This window comes from Lepidochelys kempii, chromosome 4, assembly GCF_965140285.1.
Source record: "Lepidochelys kempii isolate rLepKem1 chromosome 4, rLepKem1.hap1, whole genome shotgun sequence".
Taxonomy (NCBI): Eukaryota; Metazoa; Chordata; order Testudines; family Cheloniidae; genus Lepidochelys; species Lepidochelys kempii.
This window is the reverse complement of record NC_136383.1, coordinates 76,579,870-76,601,534: the sequence shown is the minus strand read 5'-3', so window position 1 is coordinate 76,601,534 and position 21,665 is coordinate 76,579,870. Positions and strand designations below refer to the sequence as shown.

Below are 21,665 nucleotides of genomic sequence, written 5' to 3'. Positions count from 1 at the left end.
GATACTCTAAGAAACACACCCAACAATGACCAAAACTTATTAATGACAGATTTCAATGCTCGCACTGGAGATGATTACACCACTTGGAACAGAGTCATGGGGAAATTTGAATGTGGATCTATAAATACAAATGAAGAATTACTCCTAACACTCTGCACAGAGTTTGACCTTGCTGTTACAAACACCTTTTTCAACATGCCAGAAAAGTGGTTCTATTTTTGGAGGCACCCTTGGTCAAAACAATGCCATCTTTTTGACTAGGTCATCACTCGTAATGACCTGAGGGATGTTTACATTACCAAAGCTATGTGAGGTACAGAATGCTTTATGGTTCATCAGCTTAGCTGTACTAAACTGATCATCAAGATTCACAGTCCTAGATTGAAAACTGCCCCAAAACCGAACCAACATGCTGTTGTCTCAAAACTTCGAACAGAAGAGGGGAGAACCCAGTTAGCAACTTCCATTCATGCTGCACTATTAAATTATGTCAATGGAAGAGTAACAGAACTGTCAATGAAAGGTGGCACAACTTTTGAACTGCACTGCGATCAACAGCTAAAGAAGGCCTTGGTGTCCCAACTTGACAAAATGTGGACTGGTTTGAGGTGAATGACAGTGAAATTCAAGCACTCCTTGTGGCCCATTAAGCCATGCATCAAGTTAAACTGAACAACCCCTCTTCTCTTGAGGACAAAGAGCAGCCCGTAACTGTCCAATCCTGTCCACTAACATCATCACCCCCTGAGTGAGTACAATAGGATACTACAAAGTTGGAAAGAACCTTTTGCAACTCTCCTCAAATCAAAAGTTGAGCACAAATGATCAAATAGTAGACTCAATCAAGCAAAGAACAGTTTGGTTTGAACTAGAAGATCCACCATTTTTGGAGGAGACTAAGAATGCACTTATGGAAATGGCAGAAAGGCAGCTGAAGCTGATGAAATCCCAGCTGAAGTGCTAAAACACAGTGGTCCTACACTTCACAAAGATTTGCTAGACCTATTTGCTTTCCGCTGCAAAAACAATATTTTACTCCAGCATTTCAAAGATGCCAAAACTGTAACAATTTGCAAGCAAAAAGGGGACAGACATGACTGTGGCAATTATTATGGCATTTTGCTCCTCTCCATCTGTGATAAGATCTTTGGTGAGATGTTGCTGAAAAGGCTTCAGGTTATTGCAGATGATGTACTCCCTGAATCCCAGGGTTTTTGTTTATCATGCAGCACTGCCGACAGGATATTTATCCTATGCCAGTTACAGGAGAAAGCTGCTGAACAACAAATATTCCCTTACATTGCCTTTGTTGACCCTAGTAAGGCTTTTGACACTGATGGATGCTCTGCTCTCTGGTGCGGTCTTGAAAAGTTTGGCTGCCCAAACAAACTAATCAATCTTATATGCTACTCCACGACAACATGCAGGGCCATGTATCAGTGGGTGCAGACTCATCTGATCCCTTTCCTGTAGCTTATGGAGTTAAACAGGGTTGAGTGCTTGCTCCTACATTAGAGAGCAGTTGTGCTCCCTTGTCTTCTATACTTGTTAAAGACCAGTCCCCTTTATCGTCTCCATATCCAAAAACTTAATTGCCTGCAACAACAACATCTACACAATATAATGGAAATCAAACAGTCTGGCAAAATCACCAACAATGTAATACTTCATCTGGCAGCCATTCTAAGGGTGGAAGCCATGCTAGCACAGAGGCAAATGATCTGGGACAGCCACCTCATACTTATAACAATCAACTGCCTAAGAGAGTTCTGTACAATGAATTTGAAAAAAGGCAGTAGGAAGGTTGCCTGTCTTAAATTCTGCTACAAGGATTGCATCAAGTGGCATGTAATGACTGCCGGATTAGACTTAATGACCTGGGAAGACACAGCACATGACAGATGAGCTTGACACTCAGCTATGAAGAAAGCAGAAGAAGCAACAGAATATCATCCTACCATCTTGGCTAACAGCAGGAGGAAACAGATACCAACTTGCCTGGCACGTTTTCTGGACCCTACATGTGGAAACTGATTTCCAGTAATATTCATACTCAAATAAAAGTGATGGTCATTATTATACATATATGAAGATGTCTCTTTTACAATGCATTCTTGTAACAGCTCCCACCTTTCTATCTCACTTTATTCCTTTATTCTCACCCCCTCCAACCCCAACTTGTGGGGTCACTGGAGTGCTGTGCTCACCGACCTTTGGTAGAACACCAAATGTGTAAGTATTCAGGGAAGTTTCTGAAGTGCTTCAACTGATGGGCCTCCAGGTGCTACCAACGAGTAGGTTCTAATGTGCACTCCTCCAAAAACCGCCCACTGCCAGGGCCCTGGCACCCAGCCTGTGTGACCCGCTCCTCACTACCCATTCTCTCGTCTGCCCAAGACCCTTCCCCTCCTGGCTGAGCTATCATCCTTCAGTGGTGATGGAAAGCAGCAGATTCACCTTAGATTCACACTGCTTTCCACTGAGCTGTAAATAACTGCTCAGTACATTTTGTTTTCTGTCTCCTCAACTTTTTTTTTAAAAATAATGTTGGTAATGTCCTAACTAGTATTAATATTTTGGAGTTTTGGCCACATCAATCTAATAAATTGCTATTTAAAAAGTGTTGCCAATAATCTAGTTTTACAAGTGCAATAATACCATCCAGGTGCATTAGCTAGTGATTTTACACCCACACACCTGGGGTGTTCTGAGGCATAATGCAAACACATCTTTGCTAAAGTAGAGTATAGATGTTTCGCTAAAATCCTATATTTTAATAAGAGCAGAAAGTGTTTGTAAACGTTTGTATAAGTTTCCCAGTATATTCTTCCTATGCAATAGCTTTTAGTGTTAAAGTTATTTGAGAATATTCTCAAATATTGTTTAAAATATATTTCTTCTTGTTTGTATTAAAGGTAAAATAAAATCTGTTTACTAAGCAATTGTGTGGTATTCTCTCTTCAAAGGTAACTGGAAGCAGTTACAGAACTTTTGTATAATATAGCCCTGTCTTTGACTCTCTGAGCAACATAACATGTATAAACATGACATTTCAAAAGCGCTGAGTGTCAAACTGAAAATTGGACTTTGGTTACTAAGTCATTTGTGTGTTTTTGAAAGTTTTACCTTTTGTGTAGTGCTTTCCAGAAAGACTTGAAAAGAGAACTGTAGCAAAGAGGTAAGATGATGAACTCATGCTTTTTACATATGTTTTCTCCCTTCCCATGTTATAATCTCTCATAAGAAGTATACTATTATTGTACAAATCATACAATTTGCTTACATTGTATTCTACTGAAATATCCATATTGTAGGCATCACCATGATAGCTGAGCATCTTTTAGTGCTAGGTAGCCCTAATTTGTTTGGATAGACAATCAACAGCATTTTAACAGAGGAGTTACTTTAACAAGGTTTTCTACAGTGGGCTGCAAATGAAAGGTAACAATGGGAAGAAAAATAAGAATAGTACCTGCTGTACAATCCTGATTTAGAAACTAGTAAACAAATTAAATTAATCTCTGAAGGTTCTTTCTGCAACACCTTTCTACAATTTCAGGGGATAGGCTTGGTAAACTCTTGTTTGTAAGGGAAGAAATCTGTAAAAATTGCTATTAATTCTAACTATGCTACGAACAGGCAAAATAACTTTAAACTGGCAAGAGAGAAACAGGAATCCTAAGAGAAGAAAACTTCTACACAACCTTTCATGCTGTGGTTATAGATAACAGAGGAAGAGCAAAGCATTCACACTATTCACAAATGGACAAGCTTTCTGCTTTTTACATGGGGCATACTGGCAGACGGGGTGAATAGAGTTGTTGTAATTAAAACTTTACTCTGAGAAGATCCTGTAGAACAAGTATCTGTACCTGGCCTGATGAATCTTCAAACAAGCAACCAAACAGTTATGGTGTTCTCCTGCAAATTTCTGTAGGGTCCAATATTATGAAGGATTATCTAGAGGAAAGCTTTAGATAGCCTTTCTGAATGCTCTGTATTGAAAATGAAGAAGACTAGCAATACTGTTTCTTACAAAGTTGCCTTGATAAAGTTAGTTGTATAAAAAACAAATAAAATGTAAGTAAAAACTAGCTCCAGATAGCATATGTAATTTTCAACATTAGTTCTGACCATCTGTTTTCTTCCTTTTAAAAATATAAATATATATATTTATTCTGAATCTCCTTGCAGACAACTAATGTGTTAACGTGTTGTATGTAGTTCTGATGTCCATATTTTTAAAAGGATGCTGAAAAAATGAAAGATGATGCAGAAAGAGCCACAAAAATTATTCAAGAGCTGGAGAAAATGCCTCACAGTGAGAAACTTAGGGCAGGGATCGACGCTCTAAGATCAATCCACTGGCGGTTGATTTAGTGGGTCTAAAAGACCCGCCAAATTGACTGCAAATAGCTCTCCAGTTGATCCCTGCACTCTACCCCCGATGAGAAGAGTAAGGTAAGTCGATGGGAGATTCCCCCCGCATCAATCCCCCGTGGTATAGACCCCGTGGTAACTCGACCTAAGGTACGGTCGACTCCAGCTACATTATTCACGTAGCTGAAGTTGCACAGTGTAAGTTGACTTACCGCAGTAATGTAGACATAGCCAGAAAGAGCTCAACTTGCTTAGTATATCAAAAAGAAGATTGAGAGGTGATTTGATTAGTGTGTAAGTACCTTCACAGAGAGAAAGTACTGGATTATTTAATCTAGTGGAGAAAGGCATAACAAGAACTAATGGCTGGAAGGTGAAGACCAAAGGTTCATATTGGAAACAAGGCACTTACTTACTTTCTTAAAAATGCAGTGAGGGTGATTAACCAGTGGAACAAAAGTGATGGATTCTCCATCTCTTGGAGTCTTCAAATCAAGACTGGATGCCTTTCTGGAATATTTGCTTTAGCCAACAAGTTATTGGGCTCAATATAGGATTAACTGGGTGAAACTGAATAGCCCGTCATATACAGGAGGTCGGAATACTAATAGTCCTTTCTGGCCTTAAGCTCTAAGAATAACGTAAATCAGACCAGCACAGTGTATAGAACATGAAATTATACATAACGTGGATTCCTAGAGACATTTTCAGTGAATGTCAAAGTTTGGAAACAATCAGATATATTATTGGACAGCTTGATATATTCACAAATATTAGTTGGCGTTAAGTGAGGTCAGAACCACAATTTAACTCTTAGTAGTGGGCAATTTGCAGCAAAATTATATGACTAATTTCTATTGATAAAATTATTTCAAACACCACATTTAAAAAGTCTAGGGAGAGTATGTGTTATGGAAATGTTTGGACATTGTATGAACATATTGGCATTAGCAGACATTTTCAAATACTACATTTAGATTTTGTAATAGCAATTACCATCACCATACCCACTAATAATTTTCTACTGCAACAATTTAAAGCTATTGATTCAATAAATGAAAGGGATATGCTTAAGATTCATTTGTAAAAATTGGGTTAAACAGTTCTACATTCCACCACAAGAAAGCAACAAAATGCAAACAGAGATAACTTATATTAGCTGAAACTTAATTCAATTAGATTAAATGTTTTATGTTAAATTGGTTATAATAAAAGGAGACCATCATTCATTACTGGTGGAAACAAGGCTAATCAAGGGCACTAAAATGTAAAAGAATGACTACATTAATTTGCATAGCTGCAAAGTATCCAACCCTTTGCCATTATTCCTGTTTCCAAATAGATCCACTTTGGTAGATTATTTTAAAGAGAATTTAGTAAGCCAATAAGTGCAATTGAATTTTATAACTTAACAACCTGAAGGAAAGTGCAGGTAAGGTAATGACAAATACATTATGATTATTTACTACAAATAGATAGCAGTCCTACTTTGGAACTTTTAGAAGCTGGGATCCTACCCAATGCTGACACTGCAGTAAAGATAATTTATGAGGACTATCTTTGCATTAATTGCTAACAGAATAAATAATATATATTAGATTTACAAACTGCCTTTGATCATAACGCATCCCAGAGTGCTTTACATATTAAGACCTTCATCGTGCATGTACCATATGGGCAGACCCTTTTGCTCATGTGGAACGCCACTGACTTCAGTAGGACACTGCTTGGCACAAAATCCATCTGCGTGGATCTGATCACAGGATCAGAGCATGAATGCAGAGTAACATAGCCTCTTCTGAGTTCAATGGTGGTAACATCTGGCACAAGGCAGAGCACAGCAGGGGAACAGGATAACAGAGAAAACTCCTTCTCTTACAAAAATGCAGTGGGATCTATAATACCCACACAGATCAGACAGGTCCTTGGTTTCTAAGGTCCTTCCAAAAGGATATTCAAACGGCATAGAAATTAAAACAATGTATCCATCATAGAACTATAAAAAAAAGATAGTTTGACCCTGCTGGGATTGAAATACGGGACCCGCTGAATTAGGCATGAGGCTTAGACATCATTACCACAATCTCCTCAGGAAGGACATTTGAACAAAGTACAAAAAGCTTGGTTATTACAAGCAGGACTCAAGAGAAACAATGGGTAGTAGACATGGTGGTCTTAGCAGTGTTGTATCTAACAGTTAATTTCACCACAACATTAACAGCAATAATCCGCATACCCAAATTCTGGAAGGGATACTACTAAGCACAAAAGGCATGATACTACTTGAGAAGGATCAGATCTTTGACCTACAGTAGCTGCAAGTTTACTATGGCGGACTTACAGTTCAGTATTCCATTGCTTTGAGATACTGAATGTAAAAATCCTTAATTCTTTAAAGCCCAATATAATAAAGAAACAGAGGTACATTTACAGTGCAAACCAATGTCTATATGGTACAATTACATCAAATAGTCACTGGGTCGATAAATAACTAAAAATAAGACCTATATAAGAATTATCTCAAGTGTTTGTGAAACAGGGGGCTTGAACTAAGAAAGCAGATAGCTAGCTGTGAAGGGAGGCTGTGCAAAATAAACTGATTAGTATGTGGGTGCATGCTTACAAGTCATGCTTACAAGATCATAAACTATTTAAATCATGATTTTCCCATTATTAATGATGCTATAAAATAATGTGCATTTTATTTTTAACAGCTTGACTGTTTTGAGTAGTAGGGCAACACAGTACTATGCAAAATTTCAAACCATTACCATATAAGACCAGAATCTCAAACTCAAATACACACAAAATATTTAGCAGGTATAATGTTATCTGTTTACAGATTCAACAACTCTCTATTATATGTTTAATGACTGTTTAAATAAACCAGGTATGCAGAAATGGGTTCATAAAACATCTGTCTTCTTGAGCACAGAACAGTGAACTACAGGGTAACAGAGAATTCAATACAGAGAAATTGTTACGAGTGTTCAAACTGTTAGGAAAATAGGCAAAATAAAGCCAAGGATGAACATTTGTTATGTGAACACCGCACAGCAAGAAAGTGCTATGAACTTCATACCTAATGTACATTAGGCTTTGATTCAGAGTGTGATAATCCCACATTGTTTTTAAAGCATTTCTCTCTGAGTTAGAATGATAATTCTATTTAGCACCATTCGGCAATTATAAACTGCTACATGAATTATAGATCCGTAACTGGAATAGTGTAAGAAGTTCCATTCACTGCAGTTGCTCCCCCAGGCACCAGGTCATAGTGTTTCAGGGGTCCCTGCATCTAGCATCGCCTGTTGACCACCAGTCTGGGCCTGTAAGGGCCTGTCTCTGTCCTCTTGTGCCTAGACCTCAATCCAGGTAACTTCTTAAAAATGTAGTCCTCTTCTAGGGTACGAAAAGTCCAACTCTAAATCCAAATAGATTTCGAAATCAATTAAATTACTCTTCCCCTCTTGGGCTACCATGAAACTATTTGCCCCTAGTCCTGTGCCCCACAAAGGTCTTCCATGTTGCTTTTTACCCAGCAGGTTTTCTACTGTATCCCCACCCCAGGGACATCCCCGCTTCTTACAGGCCCTATCTCAAGGCCTACCACAGGAGCCTAACTTGCTTCCGTTCATTTTCTCCAGCCTGCCGTCACTAGACCCTTCCCAAGGAGCAGAGGAACTCCCCTTGTTTTTCCCCCTCTTGGGTCACCTCCCTCCAGGGCCGTCCCTAGATACTTTGGTGCCCTATGCAGCCCCCCCCGCAAGGGGAGGGCGAGTTGGCCCCAGGCCTCCATGTGGGGGGGGAGGAGGGAAACTGCCCCCCAGCACGAGCCGGTGGAGTGGAGTGGGTTGGGGCCAGGTCGCTCCACTTCCTGCCACCTGGTGATTGCAGGGTGGGCCCGACCCCACACTCACGGGGCGGCGGGAAGTGGAGTGACCCAGCCCCAGCCTCCTCCGCTCTGCTCCCCTGGCTCCCAGCCTTCGAACTGGAGGGAACAGCCCCCCAGCACTCACTGGTGGCGTGGCTGGGAGCTGGCAGAGCAGAGCGGGCTGAGGCTGGGTCGCTCCACTTCCCACCGCCCCGTGAGTGCAGGGTGTGCCAACCCCTGCTGCAGTCTCCAGGGATGTATTTCAGGGGAAGGTGTGGAGTGGGGGTGGGGCTGGGGTGGAGCAGGTGTGGGAAGAGGCGGGGCAGGGGCTTTGGGGAAGGGGTGGAGTTAGGGTAGAGCAGGAGCAGGGGCAGGGGCAGGGGCAGGGGCAGGTTTCCTGGCTGGCTCAGCCAGCCGGCACAACTGGCTGGCCACCGGAGCAGCACACAGCTCCATAGGCCACCAGGAAATTTGGGGCAATTTGGTGCCCCACATTTCCTGGTGCCCTACACAGCTGCGTAGTTTGCATATGGGTAAGGACGGCCCTGCCTCCCTCTTTCTATAGTCTTTCCTTGTCCTTTCATAGCTGGAGTCTTTATAATTAAATTGCCAGATCAGGACCAGCTGAAGGATTGTTATTAGGTCACAGGCATAGCTGAGTCCAATTCTCCTTAAATGGCCAACCAGCCTGTGACTCAGCTGTATGAGTTCCTGTTTTTAAAAAGATTAACGTTTATACTTACGGTCCCACTGAAGTTAGTGAAAGTTTTCTTGTTGATTCCAGCCAGAACAGAATTTGGTCACAAGCCTATGATTTAATGCCATCATTTAAATTTGTTACATTTTTCTTCTTCATATTGCATTTGAACACTGACTTTTGGACTGGATAAATGTTGTACATATTCCACTATACACACAGCTATATCAGTAGTTACTATATTTTGGAACCCATTCATACTGTGCCCATAGGCTTTTAGAAGGCCAGAGATGACTTTTTTCCCTAATAGTCAGCCACAAAGATGGCTTCCTTTAATTTTTTTTCAAAAAAACCTGCTAAACTTTTTTCTGTACCTAATGCTGGGTGTTGGCCTCTTGCTCCTGCAAAAGCTGTGGAGTTTGAATATTCCGACAGTTTTAAGGCTGGAAAAAAAAACAAACCATCCCCAGATGTGTGTTATCCTAGTCCCCTTTACCAAGCCACTGGAGTTAGCCAACTCCTTCCCAAATTCTGGATGAACAGGGCAGAAGAATCATTTGTCATTGTAATGGAATTATGCTGCTTGGAGAACCTCTTCTGCTACTGAAGGAAAGAGAGCTTCCACCTCCCATGGTCTATTTTATGTCCTGTCCACTCATTTTTTAAATTTATATGTGCTCTTGTACAGGGATGGAGTTGACGATTATCTTGTCACATGGACATTCTTGATCTGGATTACAAATTGTTACATTTGTGAGCTCAACTGTACCAGTCTGATTCTGGCTGCAGTACTTTTTACATTTCACAATCTGATATATCTCTTTCCTCCCTACTCCTCTACACATCAAGACCTGTAGAATGTCAGGGTGACTTCATGAACATGCTGAGTTTCACCCATGCTATTTAAATGAATCAATAGCCATACAGAGTTTAAGTCTTGTATGTTCCATTACTAAGATCCTTAGTCATCTAGCACTCTCTTATGGCGACTGTTACAACAACTAAATAAAGGCAAAGAGAAGTAAAAGTATTTCCTTCACAAAAAATGGTTATACAAAACACATACTTCTAACATATGTGTTTCTGTAACACATTAAATCATAGCTAAATACGGCAGTTATGTAACCACAACAACTTTCTGAAGCACTGAACCTTTACATTTCTAAAGCACCTTCAGCCCTGCTAACTGCTGGAAGGGCCTCCACTTTGGATAGTAGTTTCAGTTCAAGTAGGTTACTCTTACAGAGCCAAAAGTTTTACATTTGTTTTTTGTTTGTTTGTTTTGTTGTTTTCTTTAATTTAGAAACAAAAGATGCTCATATTACAGTTATGATGTTTGTGTTTGTACAATGAAAACAACATAAGAATAAAGATGTTTATGACTGGAAGTGGTTAGGATTTTGAAAGATCCACTCTTCATATTATTCTGTTATGGGTATTTTAAATTTTTCCACTGCCTCTAATTAGTGAGACATTTTATATAGAGACAATTTTTAGAGTAAGAGTCACTGACTGTCATTTTACACTGTATTCATTAAAATTAATTTCTTATCTTTACAGATTATCTTTGTTTTTCCTAATATAAAGTTTCATTACCCTGTCTATAAATAAGAGCTCTGCAAAATTTTGATAAATGGTTTGCAAAGTTGTTTAGATTTAGAATGACCAGACAGCAAGTGTGAAAAAATTGGGATGGGGAGCAATAGGCACCTATAAGACAAAGCCCCAAATATCGAGACTGCCCCTATAAAACCGGGACATCTGGTCACCCTACTACGATTCAAGATACACCCTACATTTTTAAATATGACCAGTAATGTTTGCTGCCTCATTTTTTGTTTGCCCAAATTGAGACATTAAAGGGATCTGATTTTTAGGGAGCTCTGAGCACGCACCTGCCCTCTGAAAAAATCAAGGCTTCTTATGGTGTTTCAAGTTGGACATCCTAGAACAGAGGCACCAAAAACAATTCACTTTTGAAAGTTTCAGTCAGGATCTCTAAATAACTTTTTAATAAAGGATGTTCTGATGTCCTGTCCCTTTAAATGTCTGAGCACTTCTCCCTCCCCCACTGCCAACCTCACTTCCCTCTTAGTTTCAGTTTTGCTGTCAGGTCAATAAAGCTTGAAACACAGCTGTCTGCTGTGGTGCTATAAGCTCACTCTGTGTCCAAAGATATCAGATACAAAAGTTACCTCCTCACTTTCCTTAAAAGTGCTCCACACTAAATCTCAAAGTTCTTTGCAACACCCACAGCAAAAACACAGTAGATGACAGGGTTTTCCTCTTTCCCTAGCTGTAAAAGAAACACTTCATAACAACTGTTCTAACAAATGGCATATATATATATATATATATCTGAACAAACCTGTTAATACAATGGGTCTTACACTTAAACTGCAGGACTAAAATAATCAAGCCACTGACTTCATATGGAGTTTTACTAAAAACGCACCCTAATGTCACAATCAAAGTAATTTTGTCTCCAATGTGGAAAATAATAGATGCAAAAAAGCAGCAAAATTGATATACTAACTTTTAATCACATTAAGTTTATCACGGTCAAACTACATTTCCTTCATTTTCTTCAAGAAACCCTAGAACAACAACAAAAAAAGTACCCGACTTGTAGAGATATCTAATAAAAGGAAAAATAAACTTAAATATGGTACAAGATGTGTATCTCTTCTTAATACATACAATAATTCTTGTTTAATTTTTTCAGACTCACACTGTAAATGATAAATCAGCCATACATAAATAATCAAGCCAAGAGAAAAATCTCTAAGAGGCTTCTGTTTTATGCTTCATAATAAACCACATACCACAAAATCTGGATGCATTTATGTTCCAAGGTCATGCAATCCTAATTATGGAAATGATATGGAATCCTCAGAGTTCTTGCTTTGCAAAATAAATACACAAGGGAAATAATGTTATATAAAGTTGTTAGCCTTTCACCTCTGAATTAAAATGCAATCAGATTCTATTAACCTAAATGAAAAAGTAAACCTTTATTAACAAGCACTTTGTTTACCCTTCCTCTTTCTAGTTAGTTTTTCTGGGTCAGCTTGATTTTTTTCTCAGATACATGGACAGGTTATAAATCTTTTCAGTTTCGCTTGTAAAAAAATAGAGATATAGATTAAGATATAGATTCCCCCTTTTTTCACACAACATTACCACATCCTGTGCACTGTGAGGACACCGCTACATACAGGACCTGCCTATGAAATTTTTGGAAGTGTCTTATGAGATGACAACTTGGGATATACCTAAATGTAAGACTTATGTATCATATATATAAAATGTTGGATGAGGTGCGGGAGGAATGGAGATCTTTAGATTCCTCCCAATTTCATATTGTAGAAGTGGCATCCTTCTGCTTGTGTTGTGATTCACCCAGTTGCCAACATAAAAATAAAATAAAAAAACCCGAACATTTTCAAAACATATGTTCAAATCACGTAGGGATCTGGAGCATCTGATGAAAAATTTTGTGTGGTTTTGCATTTTTGCAGACATTACAAACATTAAATAATCAATTACTTTTAATTATTCGTGCATCAAAGATGGAAAAACTGAGGAATGGAAATTTAGGATGAAAGCAAATGGCTTAAAAGAGCTTGGAGTGGTCACTGTCCATCACTGAAGACAGTGCTGTTCACAGCTAGAATTGTGAGGAATTTTTCAGCCAGACTTGTCTGTGCAAAAGATATAGATTCAACACCACCAAAAGATTTCATGAATTGGTGGCTAGTTTGTGGAATTATTTGTGTCAGAAAGAACTCCACCCCCTCAAAATTCCAAAAAAGTCAAATGTTTCAAAATTTTCTTCCATTTCATTTAAGGGGGGTAGGGGAGAGGAAATGAAACTCAACACGTCACATATTCAGAACTATCTTTACAAATAAAAGTGTTAAAAATAAAACTGAAATCATAATCACAGGGACGCATGCCAATCGACCTGCTGAATCCTAAAGGTTAGCTCTGCATTATTTACGAACACTTTTTCTGGTTATAGAAACATTTGTTACAAATTGATAACTATTTTCATAGGAAAAGACATCTAAATTACAAATACTACTAAAACTGTTACCTTTAAACATTTATTTCAAAGAAATCATATCCTTATTAAATTTTTTTTGCGATTTTGGTTTAATATAAAATGTTTTACTAAATCATTTTCACTTTAATCATGAAAAGAGTAATAAGTTTCTTCACGTACAAATTTTCCAATAAAAAAATTGTTTCTCATCTCATAACTAAAATTGGACTCTAAATCCTAGACTCTTACAGTTTGATTCGTTATGTGAATGTTCAGCAATTTGTGCTGCAGATATTTAAACAGGAGTCAGACTGGTGTACTGATCCACCAATTCAAAAAGAAAAATATCTGCATTATGCAGCTGTTAAGGATGTGGGACGCAGGTAAATTTCCATACAGAATATGAATATGAGAAGGGGAAATGTTATTCTCTTGAGGGCTAACCACATGCTCACAGCTGGAATTGTTAGTCATTTTCTATTCTGCCATATGGTAAATTCGCAAAACAACACCCAAGTGGCAGTAAAAATACCAGCCATATCACACAAAACATGGTTGTGATTTGAAAACTACCACTATTTCCCATTTCTTCATTCATAATACAGTACCCTAAACATTTTTAGTTCTCTATTAATTTCTAAATTTCATATTAAAAGGGACCCAGTATGGTCAGTGAGAATGAGATTAAAAGTTGTGTAAACTTAAAAGCCGAACCTATTTGTGTGTGACTATGTATGTATACACCATAACAAATATTTATATACATATTTATTATGAACAGCTGCTAGTCTAGGATGGTATGCAGGGTTTAATCAGAATGATTGCAAAACCACCAGTTAGTTATGCAAGTCAAACCAAACAAGTACTGATAAAATCATTGTACCACACTTTTACCTATTCTTTACATGGCACAGATCTTACAACACAAAACCGATTTTACCACTACATTAGAGCTTTAAAAAGTATTTGGTTTATATCTTGGATCTCTCTACCAATAGAGCTATGTGCCATAGTTGCCATGAGTTCCACTGCACAAGACTCATGGGGAGAGGAAAATTAAAAAATCAATAACTATTTATCACCTCCAATAGCCTCTCTACACACACACACACACACACACACACACACTTCAGAAATGATATCTATATTGTCCCTGAAAATCCAACCACCTGACAAAGGGCGCACCACTGCAGTCCTCAGACTTGATGTCTATATCAATGAAGCCAAATGACAACTCTACTGTCTACTGTAAAGAACTCAAAGAAAACCGCATACCACAATTCACACAGGAACATAAGGATATCATCAAATACTTCCCCAAATAATTCCAAGAGAAAAAAAAAAACTCTACAACCCTCATCTCCCATGGGCATTCTGCATGTATCCCAAGATACAAAAACAAGAGGAGCCAGGCAGACCTCTCATATCTGGCCATAACACACTCACTTAAGGAATATCAGGACTCTCAGAAACCATCCACGAACCACTCATCATACAAAAGATCCAACTTCCTGCAAGACACTACCGACTTCTTCCAGAAACTCCAACACTTTAACAACTTCCCCAAGAACAACATCCTAGCCACCATGAATGTCACATTCCCTTACCATGACAGCATCACTGCCTACCTCAGATATCTATAAAAAGACACTGTACAACACTCAGCTATCCACCCTAAACATCCATTTAATCCTCACCCATAACAATTTTACATTCAACAAATGAGATAAATGAAGGGGGGTAGCTCCTTTTTATGGACACCCAGCCAGCCAGCTAGCTAGCTATAAAATCCCTCTTAGTAGCTGTCCTCTACTTGCTTTACCTGTAAAAGGTTAAAAAGTCTGACTGCATGCATAGGTAAAAGTAAGTGAGTGGGCATGTCATAAATATAAAGGGAAGGGTAAACCCCTTTGAAATCCCTCCTGGCCAGCAGAAAGCTCCTCTCACCTGTAAAAGGTTAAGAAGCTAAAAGGTAACCTCGCTGGCACCTGACCAAAATGACCAATGAGGAGACAAGATACTTTCAAAAGCTGGGAGGAGGGAGAGAAACAAAGGGTCTGTGTGTCTGTCTATATGCTGGTCTTTGTCGGGGATAGACCAGGAATGGAGTCTTAGAACTTTTAGTAAGTAATCTAGCTAGGTATGTGTTAGATTATGATTTCTTTAAATGGTTGAGAAAAGAATTGCGCTGAATAGAATAACTATTTCTGTCTGTGTATCTTTTTTGTAACTTAAGGTTTTGCCTAGAGGGGTTCTCTAGGTTTTTGAATCTAATTACCCTGTAAGATATCTACCATCCTGATTTTACAGGGGGGATTTCTTTATTTCTATTTACTCCTATTTTTATTAAAAGTCTTCTTGTAAGAAAACTGAATGATTTTTCATTGTTCTCAGATCCAAGGGTTTGGGTCTGTGGTCACCTATGCAAATTGGTGAGGCTTTTTATCCAACATTTCCCAGGAAAGGGGGGGTGCAAGTGTTGGGAGGATTGTTCATTGTTCTTAAGATCCAAGGGTCCGGGTCTGTAGTCACCTAGGCAAATTGGTGGGGCTTTCTACCAAACCTTGTCCAGGAAGTGAGGTGCAAGGTTTTGGGAAGTATTTTGGGGGGAAGGACGCGTCCAAACAGCTCTTCCCCAGTAACCAGTATTAGTTTGGTGGTGGTAGCGGCCAGTCCAAGGACAACAGGTGGAATAGTTTGTACCTTGGGGGAAGTTTTGACCTAAGCTGGTAAAGATAAGCTTAGGAGGTTTTTCATGCAGGTCCCCACATCTGTACCCTAGAGTTCAGAGTGGGGGAGGAACCTTGACAGGGCATCTGGCCAAAAAAGAGTCAATGGGAAGGCTAGACCTTGTTAAAATTGAAACAAAACTCCCCTTTTCTCTATCTGTTGTTCTCCAGAGAAAGGGGACAGAGCAGGACGGGGCTGGAACTATGCTGTAACAAGCTTTAAGCCAGATATGGAAAAATCATTAAATCATACCTAGAACGGTCTTATTTGAAACCTCAGACATGTAAGTAGATCAGGAAATGTTTAGGAAGACGCAATTAGGTTTCTCTTTTATTTCTTTATGGTGTGTGGACTCCTCTGTACTAACCCCCAAATGTTTTTGTTTTGCTTGTAACCTTTAAGCTGGACCTCAAGAAAACCATTCTTGATGCTTAATTATTATATTTCCTCTTTTTAAATCTAGCAATAGCCTAAGTTCTGGATTCATTTTCTTTCTTTTTGTTTTTAATAAAATTTACCTTTTTTAAGAACAGGATTGGGTTTTTTGTGTCCTAAGAAGTTTGTGCATATGTTGTTTAATTAGATGGTGGCAACAGCTGATTTCCTTTGTTTCTCAGCTCTTCCTGGGGAGGGGGAGTGAAAGTTTTGAGGGTACCCCACAGGGAGGAATGTGCCCCTTCCTGGGTCCAAGGGTCCCCCCCCCTCCACTTGGGTGGTGGCAGCATCTACGGATCCAAGGTCAGAGAGAAGCTGTAACCTTGGGAGTTTAATACGAGCCTGGAGTGGCCAGTATTTTTTTTTTAAATCCTTGCAGGCCCCGCACCTTCTGCACTCAAAGTGCCAGAGTGGGGAAATCAGCCTTGACAACAACAAATATACACATTGTCCAAAGCATAGGACCAGCCTGCCAATCTCTTTGGGCCACCTCGATGAAGAATTTCTGAAAGAATGCCTCACAGAACAACTTGTATACCTGAGATACATCAATGATATTTTCATACTCTGGACAGATGACCTAACTCACTCAGATTGCGACAACAACTTCAACAATCATCCATCCATGAAAATCTCTAGAATAGTCACACCAGCATTAACTTGCTAGACATGAGGATCAGCTTCAACAATGGAACCCTACGAACAACTGTATACAAGAAACCCACGGATCACCACATCTCCACAGGTCCAGCAGTCACCCCAGATACAGCAGAGAAATCTGTTATCAACAGCTTGGCATCATCATATAATATATTCCAAGAAGAAAATCTAGCATACGCACCTTCACACTTAAAACCACCTTCACCAAACCAGGACACTCCACCAGAGAAGTGAATCGCATCAGGGAACAGGCCATCCAAATACCCTGAAAGAACCTGCTTTACTACAGAACCCGCGTCTGTCCGACCGAAACCGTATAACCCTACTTGTCACCTACCATCCCACACGGGAATCAAACGGTTACAACTCATACTTGATGGGGGCCATATCCTGAAAGTAACCTTTTCCAACCCTCCCTCTTCCAGACTTCATACAACCCTACAAGCTCATCATCAGAAGCAAGCTGCTGACAGCCTAGGACACCAATTCACGGTAGCAGACCCTGTGAGAACAGATGCAGAATCTGCAGATTTATCTCCACAGCAACCATGATCAACACCTCCCACAACAGACCTTTCAAGATCCATGGGTCTTACATTTCCCTTGATCTGCTGGCAATGCTTCTACTAATGCAATCCAATATGCCATTAGCCTGCTTGGCAACAAAAGCATACTGTTGACTCATATCCAGCTTCTCATCCACTGTAATCCCCAGGGACTCTTCTACAGTACTTCTGCTTAGCAAGTTGGTCCCCAGCCTTTAGCAGCACATGGAATTCTTCCATCCTACGTGCAGGACTCTGCACTTGTCCTTGTTGAACCTCATCAGATTTCTTTTGGCCCACTCCTCCAATTTGTCTAGGTCACTCTGTACCCTATCCCTACCTTCCAGCATACCTACCTCTCTCCCCAGCTTAGCGTCATCTACAGACTTGCTGAGGGTGCAATCCATCCCATCATCCAGATCATTAATGAAGATATTGAACAAAACCGGCCCAAGGACCCACCCTGGGGCACTCCGCTTTATAGTGGCTGCCAACTAGACATCGAGCCATTGATGACTACTCGTTGAGCCCAACGATGTAGACAGTTTTCTATCCACCTTATAGACCATCCATCCAATCCATACTTTTTTTTTTAACTTGCTGGCAAGAATATTGTGGGAGACCGTATCAAAAGCTTTGCTAAAGTCAAGATATATCACATCCATTACTTTCCCCCATAGGGCCAGTTATGTCATCATAGAAGGCAATCAGGTTGGTTAGGCATGACTTGCCCTTGATGTATCCATGTTGACTGTTCCTGATCACCTTCCTCTCCTCTAAGTGCTTCAAAATGGATTCCTTGAGGACCTGCTCCATGATTTCCAGGGACTGAAGTGAGGCTGACCAGTCTGCCGGGCAGCATGGCTGCGTGACTGTTGCTGGATGGGAGGTGGGGCTGTGAGCTCCTGCTGCTCTGAACGGCATGGTAAGGGGCCGGGAAGTGGGGGGTTGGATAAGGGGTAGCGGATCCCGGGTAGCGGTTGGGGTGGAGGGTCCTGGGAAGGGGTGTGTGACATTGCACCCCATAAGTCTTTATGGAAATATGCTTATGAATGTATATATGACAAAACTGGAATATGGTTTATGCAACATTGCCATGTAACATCTCTGTAAAGGTTATGATCTACTGAGTCTATTCCTCCTTTTATATGCATGTATCATTTCTGTGTTCGAAGTTATGAATATCAGCTGTGTACTTGCTTGATTTCTAAGTAGCCTTAGTAAAGCATTTGGTCAGCTTCTTGAGAAAGGAATGTGCAAGTTAAGTGCCCAACCAAGAAACACTTAATGAACCTGGATCTTGGAAGTCTCCAATCCAAATAAGAAGTCTACTTGAGGATGTTCGAGGTTGCATGTGAACCATGGTTGCTCCATGTAAGTTAAGGACATGTGACTTGCCCACGTGACTCCAAAACTTCATCTTGTAGCTCAGATTCTACACAGGGAGAGGGAGGGGTATCCACCCACAAGAGAGTCTATTTAAACCCCTGGGAGACTGTCCATTTTGTCTTTAGCTGGCTCAGGAGAGAACCTCTCCACCCCAAAAGATACCTGAAAAAACTGGAACAAAGGAAAGTAACCACAGGGGGGGTGAGTGATTGCTGGAACCAGACTACAAGGAAGACTGTAAAAGGAAGCTTACTGGAACACCTCTGAGGGTGAGGTTTTATCTGTGTTCAGTTTTCTTACTATATTACACATAGTCTTGCATGTTTTATTTTATTTTGTTTGGTAATTCACTTTGTTCTGTCTGTTACTATTTGGAACCACTTAAATCCTACTTTTTATATTTAATAATGCATTAATACCTGGGGGGCAAACAGCTGTGCATCTCTCCATATCAGTGTCGTAGAGGGCGAATAATTTATGAGTTTACCCTGTATAAGCTTTATACAGGGTAAAACGGATTTATTTGGGGTTTGGACCCCACTGGGAGTTGGACATCCAAGTGTCAAAGACATGGACACTTCTTACGCTGCTTTCAGTTAAGCTTGCAGTTTGTGGGAGGTGGTTCAGACCTGGGTCTGTGTTTGTGGCTGGCAAGCGTGTCTGGCAGAACAAGGCAGGGCTCTGGAGTCCCAGACTGGCAGGGAAAGCAGGGGCAGAAGTAGTCTTGGCACATCAGTTGGCAGCCCCGAGGGGGTTTCTGTGATCCAAGCCATCACAGGGTGGTCAGGGGACAAGGAGCAGGGGGGTGGGATGGTTCAGGTTTCTGAGGGGGAAAGTCAGGGGGCAGGCAGAGGGAGAGGTAGATAGGGATGGGGGCCAAGCTGTTTGGGGAGGCACAGCCTTTCCTACCCAGCCATCCATACAGTTTTACAACCCTGATGTGGCCCTCAGGCCAAAAAGTTTGCCCACCCTCGGGTTAGGCCAAAGTTGTTTCAGATGCAATCTTGATGCAGGAAGTTATCCACTTAGCAATCATCTGTGAGGAGACTGCCTGTTCCTTCATATGGTCTACATACAACACAAAACAGATGAGGCAAAGCCCAAAAATGGTTTAGTCCTGTCCCGGCAGAAGGTTCATGCATTAAATGTCATATGATATCAAAAGTGCTGCTCCTCCAAAAGATGGTTGCAGCTGTGGAGTGAGGGGAGAAACCAGGCAAGTATACCAACTGGTTCAGATGAAACAGATACCACTCTAGACACAAATTTTGGGTGCAGCACATCATTTTATCTTTTAAAAATTGCATACAGGGAAACTCTGCCAAAGCATGCAACACTCACACTCTCCTTGCAGATGCTAATGCAATTTTTGACACGAGCACGCAAAGGGTGAGGATGACAGAGGCTCAAATGGAGGCCCCATCAGAGCTGTCAAGACCATATTAAGATTCCAGAGGGTAACCAGTTTCCAGACCAGCAGATGGAGATGAAGAACTCCTTTTTGAGAGATCCTGCTACCAGGGAATTGGATAAATACTGATCTTCAGTGAACGGGAAGATGAAAGGCTGAGGTCACCGTTAGATGAGCCCTCGACAAACTAAGCATGAGCCCTAAGACTGAAAATGCCGCATATACTCCAAGATATGCCTGACCAACCTGATTGCCTTCTATGATGAGATAATGGACTCTGTGGATATGGGGAAAGTGGTGGACATGATATACCTTGACTTTAGCAAACCTTTTGATATGGTCTCCCACAGTATTCTTCCAGCAACTTAAAGTAGTATAGATTGAATGAATGGACTATAAAGTGGATAGAAAACTGACTACATCATCGGGCTCAATGGCTAGTGATCAACGGCTCGATGTCTAGTTGGCAGCCGGTTTCAAGTGGAGTGCCCCAGGGGTTGGTCTTGGGGCCAGTTTTGTTCATCATCTTCATTAATGATCTGGATGATGGGATGGATTGCACCCTCTGGAAGTTTGCAGATGACACTAAGCCAAAAGAAATCTGATGAGGTTTGCACTTAGGACAGAAAGATAATGGAGCAAATTATTAAGCAATCTGCAAACCCCTGGAATACAAGGTAATAAGTAACAGACAGCATTGATTTGTCAAGAACAAATCATGCCAAACTAATATAATAGCTTTCTTTGACAGGGTAACAAGCTTTCTGGAGAGGGAGGAAGCAGGACAAAGCAACAGATGTGTTTATCTTGACTTTAGTAAGGCTTTTGATACTGTCTCCCATGACCTCATAAAACAAACTAAGGAAATACAACCTAGATGGTGCTATTATAAAGGTAGGTACATGCTGGTTGAAAAATTGTTCCCAGAGTTATCAGTAGTTCACGGGGATCAGTTCTGGATCCAGTCCTGTTCAATATCTTCATGAATGATTTAGATAATGGCATAGAAAGTACATAAAGTTTGCAAATGATATCAAGCTGAGGGGGTGCAAGTGCTTTGGACAAACTGGAGAAATGGTCTGAAGTAAACAGGATGAAACTCAATATGGACAAGTGCAAAGTAGGAAGGAACTTAGGAACAATCAGTTGCACACACAAAAAATGGGAAATGACTGCCTAGGAAGGAATACTGCAGAAAGGGAGCTGGGGGGGTCATGGTGGATCACAAGCTACATGATTGAACAGTGTAACACTACTGGGGGTGGGGGTAATGCAAACATCATTCTGGGCTATATTAGCAGGAGCGTTGTGAGCAAGACATAAGTTGTAATTTTTCCGCTCTACTCTGTGCTGAGACCTCGACTGGGAGTATTGTGTCCAGTTCTGGGTGCCACATTTCAGGAAAGATGTGGACAAATTGGAGAGAGTCCAGAGAACAACAACAAAAATGAGTAAAGCTCTAGAAAACATTACCTATGAAGAATGATTGACAACAT

General features: G+C 40.5%; 1 protein-coding gene across 21 annotated transcripts in view; it reads right to left on the bottom strand.

The window, feature by feature from the left end:
* TENM3 (teneurin transmembrane protein 3) overlaps window positions 1-21,665 on the bottom strand; it is a 2,191,633-nt gene that overhangs the window by 1,549,622 nt on the left and 620,346 nt on the right. The gene's annotated exons all lie outside the window — the stretch shown is intronic.